Below are 23681 nucleotides of genomic sequence, written 5' to 3'. Positions count from 1 at the left end.
TACTCATAAATCTGTAAATACAGAGATTCCAAACCTTTATGAAATCCAGTGCAACTTGTGGTTTCCTCACCTGTTGTACAACTGCAGATCTGAATCCTACCTAATGCAAGTTAGAATGAATCTCCTCCAGAAGCAAAGAAATCTCATCTAATTATCAGTTTGCAACCAGGGTCTGTTGCTGAAGTGACTGGAATAGCAGAACTGTAGCAATTGAGTATTTTACCCCACAGTTACCTCTGCCTGGCTACCTCTTTGTCTCTTGGGGAATGAAGACTCAATTCAATAAATGGCATTGGCTTGGGGAAAAAAGCTGCCAACGTCCTGTACTCTTGGTCACACATTTTTGGTGTTCCTGCTGCCTCCGGGGCAGGAAGCAAGACAGAGAGGTAGATGCAGGAGCAGAATCCCAGTTTCAGTCCACTCTGGTTGGAAATATCTAAAACTGGCTATCTAAAATAAATATCTGGCTATAAACTAAAATATCTAACTATTACTACCAGAGGAATAACTCCAGATAAATATCTTTCTATCTGAGAATTGATTCTTGACCATAATCCTCATCCAACATCCACTTCACAGACAGATGTGACTAGTTTGCTGATAAAAACATTGGTTAAACGCCTGAGGGTTTTATGCAGAGTTTTGGTGGTGTACTTAGGAAAATAATACAAATATTTCTTCAACATCAGCTGTCTCTGAAACCTAAAACAATAGTTGCCTACAATGCCCTTTTTCCATATCAGCAGACTTCGCTGCTTTTACTGTCTGTAATACAATGACCAGCACGGTGTGTTTTATTTGGACAGTGGCTTTAAATCCTCACTTTGGTGTGATAACACCACATTTCATTAACATACCAGGATCGAATTGTTGTCTGTGTTTGTGGAAATGTATCCGGCTCACCCCAGAGGTTTTGAGAATTTGGCCACTCCCCTTTAGTCATTATAGAAAGAGACCTGCCAAGATGAGAAATTACACCAGGAGGGTTGAATATTAGGATTAATTGTCTTGAACCAGTGCAGTGGAGCAGGTAGGCAAGTCAAATCGAGGTGGGGATAATGAGGGGCCAATAGGCAGCCTGTATTGTCTTCTTTCATAAAGAAAAGTATTTAAAAGAAACTATTTCCCATCTTTCAGCACAACTAAAATTGGAATTTAAAGCTTCTGCATTTTCAGCAATGGGAAAATTACAGTGTTCAATAAAGGGAGGATTTCTTTTTAAATGGGAGAAACCAGGTTGAACAAAGATCATTTGTGGGCCATTAGCTCTTTCTTCGAGGGTAGCTTAGCACCAGCTTTCCTCTGAAGCTGATAGGATTGGTCTAACCTTTTAGACCTTTGATATTGATCTTTAGCCTTTTCAATTGGACATTTTTACTGTGCTTAAACTGTATCTCCTGGTTGCTTCAAACACTTAATTGTGCTGAAAAGTAGTAATTCATTTAAAGGGAGAGGCAAAGTGGGCTAAAGAGGGGAAGGTAATATTAACTGGAACATGACAATGACAATCAGTTAATAAAGAGAAATGCTTTGGATCCTTCCAGAGACTGAAGATTTTTGTTTAAAAGTGAATTGGAATTATGAAGGTGTAATGTTCATCTACTTATTATCTTTTACTGCCTTCTGTCATTGCCAATGACTCACCCGACAGTGTTGCAGAGTTTCAGTATCTCTGAAATGGGAAAGGTCCCAAACCTTTCCCTTTCTCTAGCAGCTCTACTGTGCCCCCATTTCAAAAGATTCCCATTGCTATCTAAAACTTAGAGAGACCTTCAAACAGTCCTTTGTTTTGGCTTTAATCCTTTAACCAGCTGTTTGTTCAGTTGTCTCTCCAACGCGGTGCCAGCAGACTGCTTTGTGTTTCCTTGGCGAGTTTATGTTTCATCACAGAAATATCACCGGCCTTTGAAAACAGAGGACACCCATTCTTGAGAGATACTGCTTCAAAGTAGTGAACAATCAGTTCAGATTAACTTTTCAGGAAATCTCCACCTTTCAGCGCCAAGTTCTTGAGAGGTGTTTCCAAGATTGGTGAAATCAAAATATTAAAAGGAAGTTCTGTGGCCTTGGCACACTGTCTCTTCTCTCTTCAAGGAAATCAGTTGTGACAATAATAGGATTTGAGCCTAAGGAGCAATGTTGAATCCAGATTTGGCCCACAGTCTGGATAAATAATCTTCCACTCTACAGAATTGCTAATAAGGATGAGGATATCTATTTTGCATGCAAAAATTTAGTCAGTAAATTCCAAAAAAAGTTTATTCACCAGTACGTTGTATAGATTCCAGGGTGCTTTGGAAGGCACTTTAGCTCCTATTTTCCATGTGCACAAACATACTTACATAAGAAGTCTGATGAACTTCAGCAAACTCTGTTTTTCCTGACCCTATCAACCAAAATACTTGGTGAATGCATTTGGCTCAGTATTGTGGGTAACTTTCATGATCTAAATCTGCTATCCATGATGACAGAAAGCATTATTTTTTTCCTTCTTTTTTCAAGATTTATAGATTGTATCCACAAAGCACCATTGTATTACTGTACTTGAATTCTGCCATCCAAAATGAAATTTTTATATACCATCTATCAATGTGAGCTGAGTGCAATGAATAGAAAAGGCAGCTCTCTATCTTATCAATGATGAAAGAGTACTTCACTTCCCAGAAGAAATAAAGTGGGAGACTATGCACCTATTTCTCCTGGAAACCACTCCAGGATTGCACAAAGGATGTGTATCAACATATTCACCTTGGATCCACCAAATACCCTTCAGTTCTGTAACTGCTAATTTTCCTGATCAAGCTCCATTTAATGTACCTGCATTTTGATGTCCCAGCTCTTAGTGGTGTTCAGAACAGATTTGTACACACTTGAGTGGAGGAAGTGTTGAAGCCACTTTGAAATTCTGGCTATTGTTAAGATTGTGTTTCACTTACATTTAATTTGAGGTGTTTCACTTTACAAGAATAATGAAGTACTATGTTCTGAAGTCAGAAATTTTCTTACCAAGGCCCTGTAAATCTTAGTTATTTTCCTAAATTTGACAACAGTTCTTATTTCTGTCTTGTGTCCATTACATTTAAGTACATTTCCCATGGCTCTGTGTGGACTGTAAAAACTGAGTGATACTGAGCTGTCTTTACAAAAAATAAATTAGAACTGCCCATGGGAAAAAAAAAATCTGTAAACATGCAACTGTTCCCAATAGCAAGCATAATTAATAGCAACTGTAATGTAGTGTAATGGTGTAAGTCAGAAATAATGCTACCACCATTAAATACACATATGTTAACAAGATCACAAGGAATGAAAAAACATTCACATTTCAGACATCCATTAGTCTCTCAGCTTTGCTGTCTACAAAGGGCCTGTACCAATGATCTTATGTTAATACAGGGTGCACTGCTGGAGAGGCAGCACCAGGGAATGCAAAATAGAGCAGGAATTGCTGCAAAGATTGGATCAAATTTTTGCACTGCATAAATTCACTGCAAAGATCCTCAATACATTAGGATGTAATTTGTCTAAAGCTCTGGAATTAGTGCATGTTGTGAGGCAGCTTTATGTCAGAGAAAGGGTGGCTTTGCTTTTCCAGGAATTACTGGAGAAAAATGAAAAAGTAAGGGGCTGTTTTACATATATTCTGTAGTGTTGGATAATGCTGTTTATCCATAGTTCCCAGGACAACTGAGCACAGCACATGCACAATCCAGTGCACACAAAGCTCCTTAGTATCAGTGGCAAAGCATCAAGGTGGGGATTCTTCCCTTTGGTGTCTCACAGGTGGGACTGTGGAACATCTCCTGTGTAAAAAAGGTACTTTTGTCATGCTCAGAGAGGTGTGGGTTATTTACTCCACAGAATGTCCCTCCTGCAGCTGCCCCAGGGACACTGACCACAGAGTGACTGCTCAGTGTCAGCCCTGTGCTTTGGGTTTGCCTTTCAAAGAGTCAGGGGTAAAAAGAAAAGCGATAAAAATGGGGTATTGCAACATGACCCATTTTTGAGAATTAGAAAGGGCAGACTCTCTTTACCAGATCAAACTGCAGAAACTTTGAGCAGGTGTTTAGCGTTCTAGGAAATACAGCTGTATTTGTATTAACTCATATGTTTAAGTAATTGTCCATCTTACTTTAAATTCTGAAAAAACAGGTATTTCATCATAATTTTATCTAAACCACAGAGGGTGGTAACCACAACTTGGTTGAAGTATTTTCAAAAACATCTCTGGATGTAATGATTTTTAAATATCCTGTGAAATTTCCTTTTTTTTTTGGTAACTTACCTCATAGAGTAGTACATCATGAGTGACATTTGATGGGGATCACTGACTGTCTAAGAGAGGGGGGCAGTTCCTCTGCATACGGATTTGGTATTTAAACTTGGATTTAAGAAATTTGGATTATTTTATTTCAAGTTCACACAACTTCTTTTCCCCTCAACACTTACATGCTGTGACAGAAACACCGCCTGCCTTTGAGTGGGTATGGTCCCCTGTGGTTTATCTTTATTCAACAGTTTATAGAAAGTAACTTTTTAGCTTTAGGAGACCTTCAAAGTTTCTTCTCTAGGCGTTGAGGTCTCTGAAGCATCTAAGTCTGCAAGAGGAGATATTTCAGCCATCTAAGATATGCCCTAGGTTTATACGTAACTTGAAAAAAAAGAAGAAAAACTATAAAAGATTAGTCATAAAATGGTCTAATTGGCCAGAAGTCTCTCTGGTGGCAGTGTGTTTTATTAACTGGAAGAGACATCACAGACAGTACTCTGAGATAAATCTGACCTGACTTCTACTAATGTTTTCTGAGAATGGAATAGGGGCTGTGAGGGAATAATTCTGTTGGATTTTTCTTCAGAGAAAGTGAAGGTTGATTTTTTTTTTCCTTTGCTTCTCCCCTCACCTCCCTCCCTCAAATCTTTTGTGAATTAATTTTCTATTTCCTGTGATCAGGGTTTTTCTCATACCTCATTCATTCCAAACATTGCATTGAAAAATGTCAAAGATTAGGACAAAGGACGAAAGAACTGTGCACCTCCCATCTGGGCAGCATAAGTAATGACAGGGTCAAGATTGAAGTCCATGAATCCCTCCATTACCTCACTCTCCCACTTTCTATTTCATTTTTAAGGATGCCCTGAAATGTGAATACTTCTTTTAATGCCTTATGAGAGTTACTGTGAGAAAGGTGATCAAAAGGACTCTGCTGGCTTGGGTGCCCTTTATCTCCGAGGAAGGTGATGCACAGCATCTGGAGATGATGGAACGCATGATTAACATTACCACAGAGAATGATTAATATCTTCTTAAAGCACCTACTTCCAGATTATCCATCATTTCATTAGAGTGAAAAAAAAAGTTCTTTTGAAAGGGGGCTGTGCCCCTGAACCATGAATAACTAACCCACCTCTTGACATGTTTACTAATTGAGTAGCAGAGTATGCTTAATATTATGTTGAACAAATAGTGGTGCCCCCTCTTTATGCAGAAACAAAAAGGTAGGAAGAGAACAAAGTGAATTTGAGACAGTGGTTTAATAAAGCAGTTAAATGACTTTCATTTCATTGAAAGTGTCTTTAAATACATTAACCAGCTTTATTTTACTTTCCTTTCTTCTTTCTTAAAACACCCTGTGTATGTCAGCCTAGACTTTTTTTTTTAATGAGCATTACAGTTCTCTGGATTACGTAATGCTTCAAAAAAACACATCCTTCTCTAAATTCTCTTGGAAAGCAGTGTTGTTCCTGTAGGATTGGAAGTGGGTCCTTGGGGGTATGTGACCTCTTACATCAACTTTCCGTGTTACAGTCAGGGACCAGCCCTGCAAACCATGAGGGAAAGGCTTTGTGGGGCAGGTTACACTGAGTTTACCAAGGGTCTGTAGCTGGTGATTCTTGAATCTCAGCCTCTCTCTAAGCAGGCTGCTGGCAATTTGTAAAACAAAAAACCACTACTTTCTTTCTGCCCGCCATCCTCCTTTTTTGCAAGCGCCTGCATTCTTTTTGTTTTTGTTAATGGCACTGAACAGCTCTAAAGTTCAGATCAATACAGTGCTACCTTAGTGCCTTGCTCACATATATAATATCTTCTTATATTAATCCTGTTTCCAGGGAAGTGTGACAGGCAGTGGTGATGCAGAATACTAAACTGGTGATTATTAATCACTGTCTTTCAGATCAATAATCCACTGGAACTTTTCCTTCCCCCCATCCTATTTTTTTGTCATTTGAAGTTAAACAGAAGTACTTATGTGTATCCTGCTCCGTGTGGTGTTTGTGTGCTTAATAACACGTGTGTCCTTCCCTTCAGCAGCAGCCTGGTGCCTGCAGCTTCTGCAGCACCTCCTTGCTGATGGGAGCCTGATTGCCCGAGGCATTCATCCCCACCCAAGGCTTTCAGGGGTGACCCTGAGACGTTCATTGTGGATGCAAGACAGTGGATAATATGGCATTGCTGGTAATATATTGCTTGCTTGGTATTGTTGCCTGCAGACCAACAAAGGCAGGGATCACTGCCCTAAGAAATAAAGCCATCCGTAGCCCTCTGCCTTTGTTTGATTTCGGGAGCATTAGTTACCATTATAGTGTGTTCAGATTCTAATGCTGGGAATTTGAGCTCTGGACAGTCTCCCCTGAGTGCTGTGACAAGAGAAGCATGAAAGGATGTTTTTCTGAGAATTTTAGAGGATTCCTTGAAAACTATACTGTGTGAAAACCCCACTTGACACACTCCTGGCTTTCTCAGGAAATTACAGTTGGCTGCAGGGAAAAAAAAAATTATGCTTTCTTAGTTTATTTTTTTTTATGTTTCTCAGTTTTCCACCTGCTTTTTCTGTGACGTACAGGCTTTGCAGGGGGGCAGGTTAGGAGAGAAGAATGGCTCCTTGAAAGCCACCTCTGGCATGACTATTACAAGAGACAATGAACTCGAACATGCTTCTCTCCCTTTTTTCCTCCAAAGATCATGAACTCGAAACTCAGTTGTGCATGCATGAAAGTTCTATAAACATTACTTAAACAGCAGCCAAAAGACCTTTGCCAGCTCTGGCCTACTTCTCCCCTTGTAGGGGCTCAGCACTCCCACTCAGTTGACTACTTGTCCTACTCTTTGCCCTCTCTGCTCTGCTGCAATCGTCCTGGAATTTTCCTCTATGCAACTGCTGTCCAAACCAGCTGCACCCACTACATCTTCAGCAGTGGACCGAGGAGGGTATTAATCATATTTTTGAGGAGGACACTCTGCTATTTATCTCCCTGACACCTCCAGCGTTTGGGAGCCCACTGCAGCACACAGCCCATTGACTAGTAATATTACACATTACCGTGCTCCATTGCCTCTCCCTGCCCTCTTCATTGAGTGGCTGTTCAACAGTGGAGTTGTGTTTGTTCAATCAGACATAATTTATACCTTTTTTGTTGCTTCTGGAGAGCTCTTGCTAATTTTAAGCCTAAGCGCTGCGTTTTCCGTGTAATTCCAGCTCCAACGTCACCGAGCTGAAGATGGTCAGAGAGATCCGATTTCAGACTTGCTCAAACTTGTTGGTTTTAAATCACCAAACGGATGATTTAAAAAGCAAAGTGTCAAGGGAGATCATCTCATACTTCCTTTAAAGATCCAGGTTTTATTGCATGTCTAGGAATATGTATGTGTCCTGTCTCCGAGGGGAATACCTGCAACAGCACATGGTACTGCCATCCCCTGGCTATTGTCCAACAAGCAAAGTCTGTGAAGGAAAAGAGATTAATAATTCAATTAATTTATAGCAAGTGGGCTTTTTTTGTTTTTTTGTTTTTTTGGTTTTTTTTGTTTTTTTTTTTTTTTTTTGTTGTTGTTGTTTTTGTTTTCATTTTTTAAAAGAAATTGATAGGAAGAGGAGTGTGTAAGGAAAGAAAGCTGTTGTACAGCTAAATGCCTAATCATTCATCCTGGAGTTTGTTTGTTCCACTTTCAGATTCATCACACTGTACAATGAGAGCAGCCAGCTTAAGATCTGCCTAATTTTACACTGTTGAGACAATGTAAAGAAACAAAACATGTTGTGCTCTGAGATGCTTGGGGAAATGGATTACTTATTACAGAATGTGGGGATTATTCCATATAAGGTTAAAATTAACTCAAAATTCAAAAGGAATTAAAAACCCACCATGTTTTTAGCTTTTATTCTCTGTGTGGAATTTCTGAGGGACGTAAACTGATGAAATTTCTGGAGGAGTTAAGCCAATTTAGCTGAGTTAAGGGTTTAGCCTGTGAGGTCCCAGTAAATGGCCCATGGGATGAACAGATCCCTCTGGTGCCAATCACTGTGGTGTATAATAATACTCTGTATTCCATTCTAGCTTCTGTTCTCTCCACTCCAGTGGAACTGTTCTTGCCAAGGTCTCTAGTAAGCTCTTCAGGGCCAAATCTCAAGGCCATTATTCCGTTCATATGTTCTTTGACATTTTGGCTACATCTGACAGACCTCATTATAATCTCTGTCTTGAAATTTTGGTTAAAAAAACTCTGTCCTGGAACCTGTTTCTTACCTTCCCTTTCTGTTTGCTCCTACAGTGACCTTCTTGGGCCACCATTTCTTTTTTTTTTTTTTTAACTCTTCAAGCAGTGTCCTCTGAACTCATCTTCGTCCACATCCAAATAATTTCCATTGTAATAATAATTTTGGCTGTTACCAACCTCGCTTCTTTCCTAATGGAGATACTGCTGCTCTGGCTTGCCTTGGAGCAGCCAAGCCCAGACATATGCTCATCTCTTTGACATCTCATCCCAGATGCTTTGTCACCAGGAAAAATCAATGTGGGTAAAATATTTTATTACCATCCTAATCTCTTATTCAAATGTGCAGCCTGCGCGCTGTGTGAACTGCGCCTTCCTTGTGCTTTCTTGCTACATCTAGAACTTGCCTCTTCTCCTGTCACAGCAGCTCTCAAGTCGTGGAAATGCCCACTTCTTGTGTGTAAATTGCAGCTGAGCTGCAGCCCCTCCTCAGGTGCAGTTTGTGGAAGAATCCAGGTCAGTGGATGAGGTGGGCATGGAGCAGGCCCATGTGGTTGGCATGCAGCCCTGTGGGAGATATGGCATATATGCAATTAAGACAGAATGCTCTGGGAATTGTGCTGCTACCCTCTAACAAACCTCCACCGAGCATATGCAGATGGTGATTTGCAGAGGATTATAATTTGGCCACGTTTTGTTGAATATTCATGAGGACAGTGAACGATACCTCTGTCCCTGCATTGGCCTCTACCACATTTTGAGACAGTCCCCCAATGCACATTAGTGGAACTTCACTAAAAAAATTCTAAACCTTTCAGAGCCAACTGGTGTGATTGTTCTTAGAAATGGCTGAACTGTTTGGTAGAAGCTTCTCTTGCTTTTTTCAGCATGAAACAATAAGAAACCAAGCAGGTCAAACAGACACTGGAAAGTTGTAGTCCACTGCAAACAACCTTCACTGGGACATCCTGTCACTCTTACTTCTCTTTTTGGTATTTCTGCTCCAAATTCATTTGTAAATTTGAAAGTGAGGCAGAAGTGATGATGAGTTTCTTCCTCTTCACATGAATTTTTTTTAATTTCATCTCAGGGTGTAAAGCTGGGCACAATTAGCCAGAAAATTATGGTTCAAGGAAACATGTTTGTTGTAAGAAGGACAAAGAAATGAGCTTTGCATTGTGTTCCCTGGTCAGCTGTAGGCTTGGAGTTGAATTCCTCTCCTGCTCACTGCAAGCTTTTTATTAACTTTCAGGGCAGAAAATTCCATCTTTCTGCACCTCTGTACCCTTGATGAGGTTCATCCTGACTTCACAGGCATCAGCCTCTCTTGATTAGTGCTCACAAAGCCCTGAGAGATGATTTCATAGGACTACAAACCTTTTTAATGCCCAACTTCAAAGTTGGCCCTGCTTTGAGACAGAGGTGGGACCAGATGACCCTCCAGCATCCCTTGCAACCTAAATTAGTCTGTAATTCTGTGATCAGTGTTCTGAGTGGAAGAAACTCTGATGGAAACACACATAAGCTCCTAAAGGTTAACGACAGGTATGATCCTAGTCTATCACATAGAAAAATAAACTAAGTTCATCTAAACTGTTTGGGGTCGCTCAGTTACCCTTCTCAGTGAGGAGCAGTAATGATTTATAGTCTAAAATCAGTCACTGAGTTTACCTCAGACCTTGCCAGCAGGCCAGCCCGAATAATTCATTGTTATTTGGGCTACAGTCACCACAATCTTCCCCTAAAGAAGAAAATTAACAGAGTTATTATTCCCAGGTGTGCTGTGTATGAGTTCTTACTGGTTTGGTACAGAAACAAGAGGAAGCAACTGTTGCAGTTATTTTAGAATGAAGAGTTTCATAACACTTGATGACATAAAAGGGCAGTCCACAGTTGGAAACTTTCTACTATATTTGTCCTCTGATTAAAAAGAAAAAAGAAAGAAAAAAATCAGCCCCCATACCAAAACCTGAAAACAAATCTGAAGGCAAGGAAAGCTTTATCATAGCTAAACATATCACAGCTGGATGATGTGAAAGGTTTGCAGCTGGGCTGGGTGGAGTTAGCTGTGCAAAACAGGAGATCTTGTTTCAGAAGCAGAGGACAAGACAAGGAGCCTCTCTGGATTCAGATGAAGAGTAAATCTCTTGACCTCTAGGCCTGTGCTAGCCTGTGTGAAATTCAGATCTCAAGACTAAGTAAGAGCTGATTGAGCAGAAGATGAGGCTTGTCTATTACATCCTCACTTTTTAATTAGATCTTCTGGCTGCATGTCCTTTGATCCTGAGCTGTACGTGACAATAAACATATTGACCATGGGGATTACATCAGGCCACTGTCTTTTCCAGCTGAGTGAGGGTGGGTGTTGGGTTTTTTTTATCTGTGTAGGAATTTTTCTGTGCAAAAAAAGTTTTTCTGGCAGGATCTGAAGAGGTTTTAAATGCAGATAGTTAAGCTGAATAAAAGCCTGTATGGGTAATTTTGCTTTGGCATAATGGCAACTTCCTCAAAGTTCATTAAATCCATTTCTAATTAGCATTAACTAATTCAGATTAAGCTATTACACTGCAGTAAACATGTCCACATAGCTATGTGAACCAGCCTAACTCTTATTTTAAATTCTCACTTCAAGTTGTGTGGATGCAGCTTCCTGCCAGCTGAGCTGAGTACCAGGCTGGAGAGTGTGACAGATGACAGCATCCATGAGCAATATCAGTGTGCTGCCATCTTTAATTTTCTCCTTTCTCTTTGTGTCTAAATAAGACAGCCACAGGAAAGAAAGCCTGTTCATATAGTTGTTTGCTGATGTGTTGGTTTGCCAGATTCAGCAGTTTTTGAGCATTCTTCTCTTCATGGAGCATTTTGATATGTATCTCCTAACTTGAAAGCACTCACTGCCTTCCCTTGGCTCTTCCTGTCCTGTAAAAGAACAGGATCATCTGTCCTGGTGAGCTCTGAGAATGGCCCTGTACATGTATTTTCTTGTGCTGCCTGCCACCGTCCAAAATCATTCAAGGGGCGTGTAGGAGTGAACAATGCATGGTCCATCCCTATTCCAGCCCTCCAGGGAGGGTGGGAAAGATCAGGAATGCTTCTGTTTTATCATCCTCTACTTAATGTCACCCTGCGAAAGGATGCCCTGATGGAGCTCAGGGAGAATGTGGGCTAAATCAGCTTGCAGTCAAAGGATTTATAGCTGAATAATTAATCCCAGACTAACTTCAGGGCACTTCCCTGGATGTGAACAAAAGCTTGTGGCTGGAACTATAAATTGAACCCACCCACCTGAAACGCTGCCAGCAAATCTGCCAAAGCCCCTTCCTGTGGAGAGAAACCTTCTCCTGCAGGTCTTGTAAATGAATTAATTATGTGTCTGTTGAAACAGAGTAAAGGTTCATCAGTAGTGCTAATATTTGGAATAACAAAGTTGTTAAGTTTGCTGCAATCCAGTGTTACCTACTGCTGTTGGAGCTCACAGCTGTCTCCTAACACTCTTGTTTGCTGAGTTCCGCACACAGAAGGACCTGGGTGTGTCTTGGGGATGTGGTGAGGTGTGGTTTTTAATAGCTGTTGTGTTAATAAACATTTGGACTAAAGGAATCCGTCAGTAGTTTCTGAAAATAACAGCCTTGCTACCAGCGGGTAACCAGAAATGCAGAGACGAGCTGTTTGGGTTGCTTTATTTTCCTTAAATAAGAAAAATCCCACAAGACTGTTGAACAATTACAGCTTAATTTACAAAAAAACCCTTAAATGTATATTGTCTTGTGAGCCATTTAGTCCTATTGTCTTCAAATGAAAGCTTATTCATGTGCTTAAGTCTATACAGCAGCTTAAAGGCTTCATTGAATCAATCCCGAGACACTGAGGAGACCTTTGGAGAAGTAACTATTGATAAACACAGGTGAAACTTGGGGAAAATAGCAAAGAGCAACAAATCTGCCAGTAGCAGAAATTACTTTAGAGCTTGGCTATCTCTGACTGTCATTAAGGTGACCACTTGGGAAGATATCAGGATGAGAGGTTCCTTAATAGTACTTAGGGTAGGCACAGCAAATAGGGTCTGATCCAGCAGATATTGGAATGCTTCTTTTCTGGGCACTTCAGTGACAATGATGCCAGCAAAAGGAAGATAGTTCAGGAAAGAGAGAAATAAATAGATGAGGAAGCTTGAGAGAATGGCTCGTGAGGAATGAACAAAATGTGCACGGAGTAATAAAGAGCTGTGAAGTGATGCCTGTCCCAGGTCACGGGTACGTCTTGATGGTGCTGCAGGAGTGTAAACACCAAAGTCAAAGGATTAGTGAGGCCACCAAGGCTCACAGAGACATGAAAAAAAAATTAAAAATGGAAAACTGAGGTTCAAAGTCAAAGGGAAAATGCATAGTGTCCAATTGTGTGAAGGATCACAGACACAGAGATATCTGTGAGGGCTTTGGAAGAGAGGGGCAAGGGCAGGGGAGGAGAGCAAAGAGGAGAGGGAGCAGCAGAAAGAGAAACCTGCTGTGGGGGGTTTTAATAGCCAGAGCCACCAACCTGAATCCATCCCAGCCCTAAAGACTGGACAAAATCCTCTGGCATGGTCTGTGATACCATCGTGTGTGTCACCACTGTGTAGCACTGACCTGGCCTGAGTGAAACCTTCTTCTTTACCTGGCTCAAGAATGCAGCAGGAGAGATGAAGGCAATTGGCTTTTCCATACCTAATACCTCTGCACTGGGACTCTAATAACCCACATGAACCTTAATATCAAAAAATGAAATAAACCTTATTTTCACTAGCTTTTTCTTTTAAATGTTGGTAGCACCTTTCAAGCAGTGACAGATCCCAAAGCCCATCCCTCCTGTAGCTGCAGGTAATATCCTGATGTTCCCTGTGGGGTGTTGGCAGATACTGTATATTTTAGCACATTTTGACAGGCCTCTACAGCATCCTTGAATCAATCAAGTTCTGCTAAATCTAATAAAAAAATTACCATTAACTTTTATATCATAGTAAGAAAATTGTAAAAGAAGAATGGTAGCAGTCCTGCTGTCTTGGTTTGAGGAAGATACATGCTTTTCTGTCAATCTCTGTGTCTTCACAAGAGTTATTTTCTTAGTCAATCCCCTCTGTGTCTGGGAACTCTTATTATCACTTTGCAATTAAGAAATGAGTGACAGTTTCATTTTGAGGCCATAAGAAGGGAATCTGATGACTGTGGGTACATGAATATTTCAGCCCTATTTGAGGCTCACCTTGGGTCAGATTTGCAGTGATCTCAAGTACAGTTCCCCAGCTCTGTTGTTAGCAGTGAGTATTTCTGAGAGCAGCAGTGTTTGAGATTGAGCTAACAGGAAAATTATGTTCTCCAAACCATGTCAAAAAATGACTTGTCCTAGATCTCTTGCAGATCAGACTAAACTCTTCTAGATCACAAACACCTATCAGTCCTAATGAAATTCAGTAACCCAGTCCCTCCCAGACATAACACTCCTTACCTCAAATTCTGGGCATTGTAATTTTATTGGTAATAGTACACAAGATTTCAGCCTCCTTGGGCCACTCAGACTCTGCTGCAAACCTCTTTCCAGCTGTAATGCAGATTTATTCAATAATTCTGTGTCAGGGATAATGAGAATTATTGAATTGCACTTCATGATACAGCCATGGATTCAGCAGGGGAGCAGTGGGACAGCTCTTCACCCCTTTCTCCAGGTCCCCTGTGCTCCTGCAGGGATTTGGGATCAGTTGGGTAACAGTGCATGCCCTGGGTAAGCAGGATGCTCTCTGCTGCTTAATGCTGAGCTATTTAATGCATTAAAAACAGGAGCAATGTCAGCTTAGGATGTGGAATGTCCATATGTAAAAGCTGGGAAAGGTGGAATGGCAGGTTGTGACGCCAATGGATTTCTTCCATCTTAGTGCCCATGCAGCAGGAGCAGCACCTGACGGTGACCCAAAGATGAATGGGTGTCCTTTGCTGATGAAAGAACCTAACTGCAAATGTTCTCATTTCCTTATGTTTGTGCATGGCAGCCCATAAGCTCAAGTTTTCTGGTTGAAGGGCACTCTTCTCCCTTCTTTTGTTTGCATTGGAGGCCTGATGTGGAGTCAGCTAAAAGGAAAAGAGAGATTTCCAGTGTGTGAAAGAGCTGTTGAGTCCAGGCTGCAGTTGGACAGAGAGGAACGTGCACAGAAATTGCAATATGTTGTATATACACACATTATACATTCACATGGAATATATCTGAACGTGGCAAAACGCATTTGCCAAGTTATGTGCATAAAAACATCCTTTGATCTTTCAGACTCATAAATATGTAATAAAGTACATGATTGCCCTACTGATCTGTCCTCCATCAATCTTACGTCCCTCTTTTATTGATTCATCAAAATAAGATACGATCAAGGTACAAAAGAGTTAAAGAAGCTATTTATTTTAATGTTTCCTTGGAGAGCTTGCATGTTATTTTGAGTACAAATTATATATATAATATTTCATGAATGATGTTTGAAACATTAAAAATCACCTCTGCACTTCAAGTTAACGCAAAACTCTGGCAGTCAGCCATCTTTTATTTGCTTTTTTTTTCTTTTCTTCCTTTTTTATTTTAAAGGAACATTGCAAAATGTGGTGTCATTTTTCTGTGGACATACTTAAGAGTTTTTTGACTTCTATTTTTAAATCTTGTACTCAACTGGTATTGTAATCCAACTTTGAAATGTTCAGGAAACCATACTTTGCAGTAGGTTTAGTATGTGGGCTGTCTGGATTGGTTAGTGAGTCTTTTCCAAAAGCAGGGATTATCCTGATTTGTACTGAAGGTAAAATGAGAACTGTGAAGGCCCAGGGAGGTATTTTAGGAGTAATAACAGAAGTAAGAAGTTGGCCTAAAAATACACATGATAGCAAGCCTTGCCTCTGCCTTGGAGTTTCTGAGAAGTCTTTAAATGCCCCAGTTCAGGCTTTGGCTCTATCAGGTGTAAAGCCACTGAAGCTGATAAAAATGAAATGTATTTGGACAGAGGAAAAGTTATTCTAACCATAAATAGAGCAAGTTACATAGCAGGTAATAAAATCTACATTTTGTTCCACAAGGGAGAAATCAAGTGGAGTCCTTAAGCTGGTCTTGCTTGCTGGGAGGAGAAGCACTTTTCCTCCTGATGCCACAGCTACTGAGTTAAAGGACCCTCTGAGTTTGCTTTGACATATTTAGTGCATCCAGCAGAGGCTGGTTTATGGCAGCCAGTGCATTTTTCTCCACAACTTTATGGCACTTCCTCTTTGGAAGCGTAAAAGGATCCAGTTCTGAAGATGTACCAATAATGAATGAAATAATTTCTGAGCAAGACCTGCCAACCAGGTAACAGGGAGTGAGCTTCAGCACACTTCTCTGAAGCTGTAAAATCTGGGGGGAAAAGTGACATGGGTGCAGATGAGTTCACTTCTTAGTCAGGTTCTCTCTTGGCCTGCCATATGAGTTGTAGAGTCTGGGAAAGTGGAATAATTTTTATGCAGTTCTTGTCATGAATCTACCAGCAGTAACAGGCAGAAAAGACACAGATTATTGTGTGATTTTATGATAATCAAGATGCTTAGCTGACTTGGAGACAGAGAGAAAAGAGGTGCCAAGTGCTTCGTGATGTTTGGCATCTCCCCTTTGAGGGTCATCACACTTAGAAAACATTCATTAAGTTTCAAGTCACCCAACAATGGGAAATGTTGTTACCCTTTCCTTTCACCACTGAGAGCCGAGTCCAAGTGCTGTAATCACGGTATGGAGAGAACCACTGGCTGAGCTGGAAAAATTATTCAGGCTCCTGACTCTCAGCTCTGTGGTTAGGCATTGGCTTTTCCTCACTTCCAGTCAGCAGCAGATTATGGCTCCACGTTATGCTAGGAAATGCTGTCAGTGTAACAACCTTTGGAGCTAGCAAGCCATATGCTGGTTTCTGTGACGTGGGGATAACAAGAGAAGTGGTTTTGCACTGAAGAGGAAGAGCACAGCCTCACCAGTCACACGCTGTGCAGGCTGCATGAGGGTTTGATCCATCTGGATGCATTCTCTTGTCTCCCACCCCACTTCCCTGCTTGTCCTCCTTTGACCTCCTTCGGGTCCCTCAGTGTTTGTGTTGTGGTCCTTTCTGCTTTCCTATAGGTCTTGCCAGCATCCCTCTTTGGTGCTGAGTCTCCAGGCCTCACACCTTCCCTGGATGAGCAGGAAATCCCTCGGATCCTCCCCAGTCACACATTTTCCTTGCAGAGACCTGCAGGTCAATAGCTGATGAAGCCCAGAACTGAAAAGGAAAGGGATTAAGCTTTCCTGAGCTTTTGTGCCAACCTTTAACCTCAGTCTGACCCCAGGTTTGTTCTGCTCCTGGCCAGGTTTGATGGTTTTGATTGGAGTAACTTCCCTGGCACCATTCACTGGGGCTGCTCCCTGCACTGGGGGCAGCCGCAAGAAGGAACCATCACGGATGGACCATCCAGTGCCAGTGGGAAGAGAGGGATTGAAACAGTTGTCCAAGTGCAGGCAGCAAATCAAAGTGGGCATGGACACACCAGCACTGCCCATGCCCAGGGCAGTGACCCAGCACGGGTGTGACAGCCACTGCTGTGGTGGCACTGCTGTGGCGGCACTCCCTGCAGCCAGCACAGACACCGTGCTGGGCTTTGGTCAGTGATTGCTCTTTTGTCTGTCTTACTGGTGCTCAATCGTTGCTGTTTGGCTTCTGAAAAAAAAAATGGATTTGCTGATTGTTCTTGCTTGTCCAGTTCTCAAAGCTCATCCCCAAAGAACATTTTGGGTCAGAGCAGATCTCCTACCAGCAATACAGAGGTAAATCACTGCAGCCTCTGCTCGACATTCTTTCTGTGGAAGAAGATGGGCTTCTGGCCTTTATTAATCAAAATATTGGCAGAATTTTTACATTACAAAAAAAGGGCTGGAGGATTAAAATCTATCATTATGTGTTCTTTATTCAGTCAAGAAGGCAGGAAGCAAATAAAGGAGATTTTTCTAAAACCTTTCTGGAGTTCACAGACAATAACCCAAACCAGAGCAGGGAACAGGCACAGCATTTAGGTGTTAGAATGGTTTCTGTTCCTCTTTCCTGTAGATGTTGCAGTTGTTATTTGAATAACTGCCTTCTATTGCATTTTATTTTTTCCTAGTGTTTATCCCATTTATTTCACCTTCAGAAAGCGTTTTTGCTGAACAGAAAACCTGCTTCCTGAAACCTTCTGCTTTTCCCACTGTAACCATTCAGGAAGAGTAATTAAAGCGAACAACTTTCATTTCTTCAAACAACCTTAAAGAACCCCCCAGGTGAGACAGCAGTGACACAAAACGAGTCTGGTTTAAGTACCTCAGATATGAGTCTCTGATCCTACTTTAATATTAGTCACATCTTAAAATGAAAGAGGAAATTGAAACAGGTTTTGTTTCCATAATTGTTTTTTAAAGCTAGCATATTAAATCTTGGTGAATTATTTAGTAGGAAGGATGACTCTGCACCTTTGATTTGTAAGTTGAATTTTTATTCTTAGCTGCTTTTTCCTGGCAGGATTAAATGCCAGGTTCTCAGCTCTCTGTGGAATTAGTAAAATCCTGTGATAGATTCTATAGGAAATTAAAACACAGTGGGGAGAAGACAATTGCTGGAAATGTTACAGGTTTGTTTTCACAGGATTCCTTGGTAGGTGTTTTCGTTATTCATTTTTCCATTTTTTACCAGAATTTTCTCTTTCTTCCCTAACCTCAGAAAAAGCTTGTAACTATTCTGATTTATACCTGCTGCAACTATGCTGCAGCATTTGTTGTGTGTGTGCTGTTAAAGCAGGTGGCTGGGAAAATGCCATTTTCTGGTAAAGGATTTGCCACCTTGTGGTTGAACGGATTCAGCGGAGGAGCCCAGTGCTGGGGATGAACAGGAACGTGCCTCTGCTAAATCTGGAGCGGTAATTTAGGTTGGGGCAATTTAGGTAGGAGCCACCTTGGGGGCAGTGGAGCCTCTAATAGGGATACAGCCAGGAGAGGCTCAGGATATTAGGAAAAATTTATTTGCTGAAAGAGTGGTCAAGCATTGGAACAGGCTGCCCAGGGCAGTGGTGGAGTCACCATCCCTGAAAATGTTCTTAAAATGAGTAGATGTGGCAGTTTGTGACATGGTTTAGTGGGCACAGGGGTATTCGGTCAAAGGTTGGACTTGCTGACATTGGAGGTCTTTTCCAATCTCAATGATTCTGTGATTTTGTTTAAATATCAAAACTAAAATGGCAAGAAAAACCATGTCTGCCTTTCCTGACTATAGACAGAGCCTAGATGAGTAATTAAGACCTAGAGATTTATAAACTTCCAGAGATGGCTGAAATTAGGGTGATGGGTACAGTCCTTTGTGTCTGTGTTTTCCTCTAGAAAGACAAAAGTGAGGCAGGGAATAGTCTTTCCCTTCCTACATGATTCACTACTTATTCTTATGCATCGGAATTTCTGATTTTCAGGGCATTTTGTGCTTAGCAAACCTGTGACATCTCACTGCATCTTTATGCCTTAAGTTTCACTTTTCACTCTGTGGCCTGAGGTGCCGTGTCAGGCAATATCCAAAGGTGGTTTTTCTTCTGTCCTCCTCCCTGTTCACCCTGAATGCATTCTCGTCATGGGCTAGTTTTATTAAGGAACTAAGGGCCAAGAGTAACTTTGGAAAGGGCAAATAAAAAGAATTTGTTAAACTTAAAAAGTAAAAATGATGAGGAGTAGGAAAACAGTTTGCCTATTTGCTCTTCACTAGGGGTGTGGGAGGAAATAAGAACAAAATTAATGGGTCAGCCCCATTCAGTTAAACTTGAATTTATTTGGGCACTTTCTGCTCTCAGAAAGAGCAAAGAGCAGTAGAGGAAATAATTATGATATTTTTCTTCTTACTGTGACTGGGCATGAGTTAATGCAGACTTCTAAGCTGACTTACTAATAACATGCATTCCAAAGGGTCTGTGCATGTTTCCAATTTAGAGCTGTAAATTAGATTTTATCCTCAACTTGGCATCCATGAAAGACATTCATGGAATACACCTGCATAAAGATCCTTCTTCATCTCTCTCATCCCAGTTTAGGGTTGCTTTTAGGTACTGTAACAGAGTGCAGAACCAAACTTTACCTGTGAAATCCAGTGCCTTGAAGAGGGTAGAGAATAATAATACTTTTTATTTATGACTATCTTCCAGCTTCAGAGTCTTTTGCCAGTTTAACTGCAATTCCAAGAAATGGGGATGCTTTGATTATTTAATGTATCTTGTAGGAGTATCTTTGTTTAATCTTTTTAGGCTTTGAAAGGGAGCATAAAATGGCTTTGATACAGGGGATTGGATCCATGATACCAGAATGCCTTAAAATATGTTGTTTCTCTGTAGCTTCTCTAGCATGTCTGCTTTCTCCAGAGATGTTGCTATGAAAATTCTTGCAGCCGTGGTCCTTGATGGGGCTAACACCACCTTGCTGTACCTGCAGGAATCCCCACATATTCAAATGTCAGCCTGCAGCATCACGCTCTGCTTTCCCTGGCAGAGGAGCATCGTTGTCATACAGGCTCTGAGCAGGCTGGCCTGTGTGGCCACAGTGATCTGACTGAAATCATTCTTCCAGGCAAGCCTGTAGCCTGTCCCTGTTCAAAGCAGTTATCCCAGCCCATGGCTGGGCTTGCTGTCACGCTGAGCCTGTTTCTGGTGTAGCTGTCTGCTCCTGGATGCTGTTGCAGGCTCGCTGCATCCCCGGGGCATCGCGGCATCATCAGCTCATTACTCTGAGCTGTGCCCATCAGATACAATCCATCTTCAGAGGAAGGGCTTTTGGCTCAGGGGGGTGAATTTCCTGAGATGTGTGTGTGGGTTTCAGCCACATGGCTCCTATTGACTTTAATGGGAGTCACGCTGCTCGGAGTCCCTGCGCTCCCCTCGGGGTTACGCTCTCCCCTGGTGTGTGTGTGCACTGCCCCAGCATTAGCACACCTCTGCCCTGCCTTGTCAAGGAGAAACCAGCCCCCCTCTCCACCCTTGCCCCCACCCCTCTGGCCTTGTGTACTTATGGATAAGCAACAATGGAGACTCATTTCTATGGCAAGTTAGCGAGATTTATACTATAAATATTACATTACAAGGTTCCGACACGGTGCTATTTTCGAACGTATCCACACTTTGCTGCAGATCAGTGTGTCACTGAAATGTTTCCTTTGAAGAGCACGTTTTTGAAACACGTCATAAAAATTTCTAGCATTGAGATTCCTCCATTTGCGCCATCACGGTGCAGGTCAAGATGTCTTTATTAATACAGGATATTAGAAACTTATAAATTTGACTATTTCTTTCTCTTTTTTGGGTTGGGGGAGGAGGATCCTATAAGGGATTCAGGAAACAGGCAGCATAGCTTTAATTGAAGGAGACAATGTTGTCAGTATATGTGTTCCTACAGTTATAAAGCCCAGCAGTATAGTATTCATCAAGTCTGATTCCACCTGACACTTGACTGAAAGCATTTTGCACTAATTTGCTTTGTGCTTGTCTAGTAAATCTAAAAAGAATGAGTGAAGGGGTGATAGGTGGCCATTAAACAGAATAAACAGCCTCTGGCAAGTGAATGAGTTTTACAGACTTGTTGCTTTTGGGAGGGGGAGGGTGAAGGGGAGAAGATTATAGGTCTTTGAATCAGCATGTGGCTGCCTCTATCACTCTGTAATCACAACTGTTTTCTTTGGCCCGGAGACCCATGTGCACCTCCAGAGAGGCTACCACGGTGAAGAAGGAAGCTCTGCCCCCAAACCTCTGCAGGAGAGCCCTCCAGACATATGATTCATATTCCAAGTGTGATAGAGGCCTAAATGGCAATTATTTTATCATATAAACACCAGTAAGATAGATTTCAGTCTGGAGCTGATTGCTTTCCTCAGATAATCCTTTTCAAATTTTCCCCTACATAAAATATAACAGCTTTAGGGTGTTTTCAGGTCCCTGCTTATGGTTCAACTTATGGTAAAAACCTTGGGCTTGTTGTCATCTTTGTCTGACTTTGCTGATAGCAGGCAGGAAATAGCTGTGTAAAGGCAGGAGGGGGTAAATAGCTGACTCTGTGGTCTGTAATTGGTTCATAGTTTTGGCCTGTGAAGAATAGAAAAGAAGGCAGAGGAGGGCTGGAAGACAGCCTAACAAGGAACACATGGGCATCTGAAAACTAAACACAGCTGGACCAAGGAGCACATTTGACCGCCCGTTCCCTGCTCTCAGACTTCTGAGCATTGTTGTTGTTACTGGGGAATATATAGCACCGGATTTCGAGGGGGTGGATGGGAACTTCACGAGGATAAAAGGCAAAATATCATGACTAACCAGAAATCAAAACAAAAACTTCCTTTCTCCATGTACTTATTTATTTAGTTGCTCGCTGGCTTGGGGTTCTCTTGTCTTGGCAACCTCGTTGCTGCAGTTTTGCTGGAGGATGGTGCCCGACACGGAATGTCAGGTTTTCATTCCCCAAAAAAAACGTTGTTCAGGGGGATTGTTTTTGTTTCCCCCTTTCCTTGTCATCCCCTCCCTTGTTGCCTTCAAAACACAAGCGTGGCTGGAAGCTCCTGGACTGAGAGAGGACATAATGAGCCTGAAAAAGAGGATGGCATGATGGAAAACTCTACCTGTCAATACAATATTAGAGAGAGGAAGTTTTAATCCTCCCCCACTAACCTCCCCTCAGAAGGTGGGAATAGGGATCACACCAAGCCCAGGTCATACACCAAACCCAGGCAGAGGCTCTCTGTGGGATTCACAGACCAGTTCTGTATCTGGAATAAGTCAGCTTTGTTTTGGCTGCTTCTAGGACAGGGAAAACTCAGTGTCCCTGAATTAAGGGCTCTCATTACTTGAACCTCATTAAAATAATCTCTCATCTGTACATGTGCCATGAGGAAATGGCCGATTCCTCCCCATTCCTCTCCCCTGCTATCTGCACAAACGGATTTTTCTTTTCTAAATTAAAAAAGATCTCGCTGGCGCTACACTTGGCTGTTTACATTCTTTAAAGGGAAAAAAAAAAAAATCAGCCCTGAAGCCCCTGACTGCAGAGCTGCCATTAGCATTGATTGTGTCCAGCAATGCACAGTCCACTTCAAGAAAGGCAACATCCTCTATTTTTTAAGCCAAATGTTGTGCACCGCAGCAAGAACAAACAAGAGTGACTTTCATCCTTCAAACACTGAAGCAGCTTTGCAAAGCCTGACATGAAAGGGCCTCCCTTGCTCTCTTGTCCATGTAGGCCTGGAAATGGAGCTGAAATGGCTAACAACATTGGTAATAATAGGGGCCTGCCTGGCATCAAGAGGTGAGCCGAAAGACTTCAAAAGCTGGCTCGAGCATGGCTGCAGGAGCATTTGCTCTGGGATTCAGGCTCCAACTTTTATTCTCTCCCTTTGAAGAGCTTACAATTGGGTGGAGGGTGGAAACCAAGCATTTTTGACATGAACTCTGCCATGGAAAATTATGAGAAAGACGGAGATGAAAAGGAATGTGTCCTGATTGTGCTGGCTATTTTTTTTTTATTTTATTTTTAAAAGTCTGCAAAACAAGGGGCTTGCAGTACTATAATCATTGATCCTGAAATGTTCTTCAGAGATTAGTGCTATCAGTGCAATGTGAACCTCAAGGCTGAGAGGCAGAGTGGAGGAGAGAGACCCTTTTGCACTAAAATAACACAGGCTTTTAAAGGAATACTGTATTACTCTGCTGGGGAAAAAAAAACCCCAAGAACATAATAGAAAAAAACCCACAACACCTGTGCTTGAAAACAAACAAACAAACCAGGAAATAAATGGCAGGCTTGGCTTACCTCCAAATTTTGCAATCACCTGAGGGTCCCAATTGTTTGAGTGTAGATCCCTCAGCACGCTCAGATTCCTGTTTGTTTTGTAAGCTCAGATCACTCTTCAGGACTCTGGTGTTGGTTTTTCTGCCTATAAACACAGAATAATTTCACTGAACCTGGAGAAGCTATTGGGGATTTGTTTTAGTATGGGCAGCTATGAGGGTATCTATGGGATTACTTAATATTTAAACAAATTAATCTTGTTTCATCCTTTTTATTTTCGGCAAAGCTTCATTAGTATCAAATATGCAACAGGCAGGTGGGCAGCCTTGCAAAAGGTCACCTGTCATTTCATATTGTACCACTC

Source organism: Geospiza fortis, unplaced genomic scaffold, assembly GCF_000277835.1.
Source record: "Geospiza fortis unplaced genomic scaffold, GeoFor_1.0 scaffold330, whole genome shotgun sequence".
In the NCBI taxonomy this organism is placed as follows: domain Eukaryota; kingdom Metazoa; phylum Chordata; class Aves; order Passeriformes; family Thraupidae; genus Geospiza; species Geospiza fortis.
Note: the sequence above shows the minus strand (reverse complement) of the source record.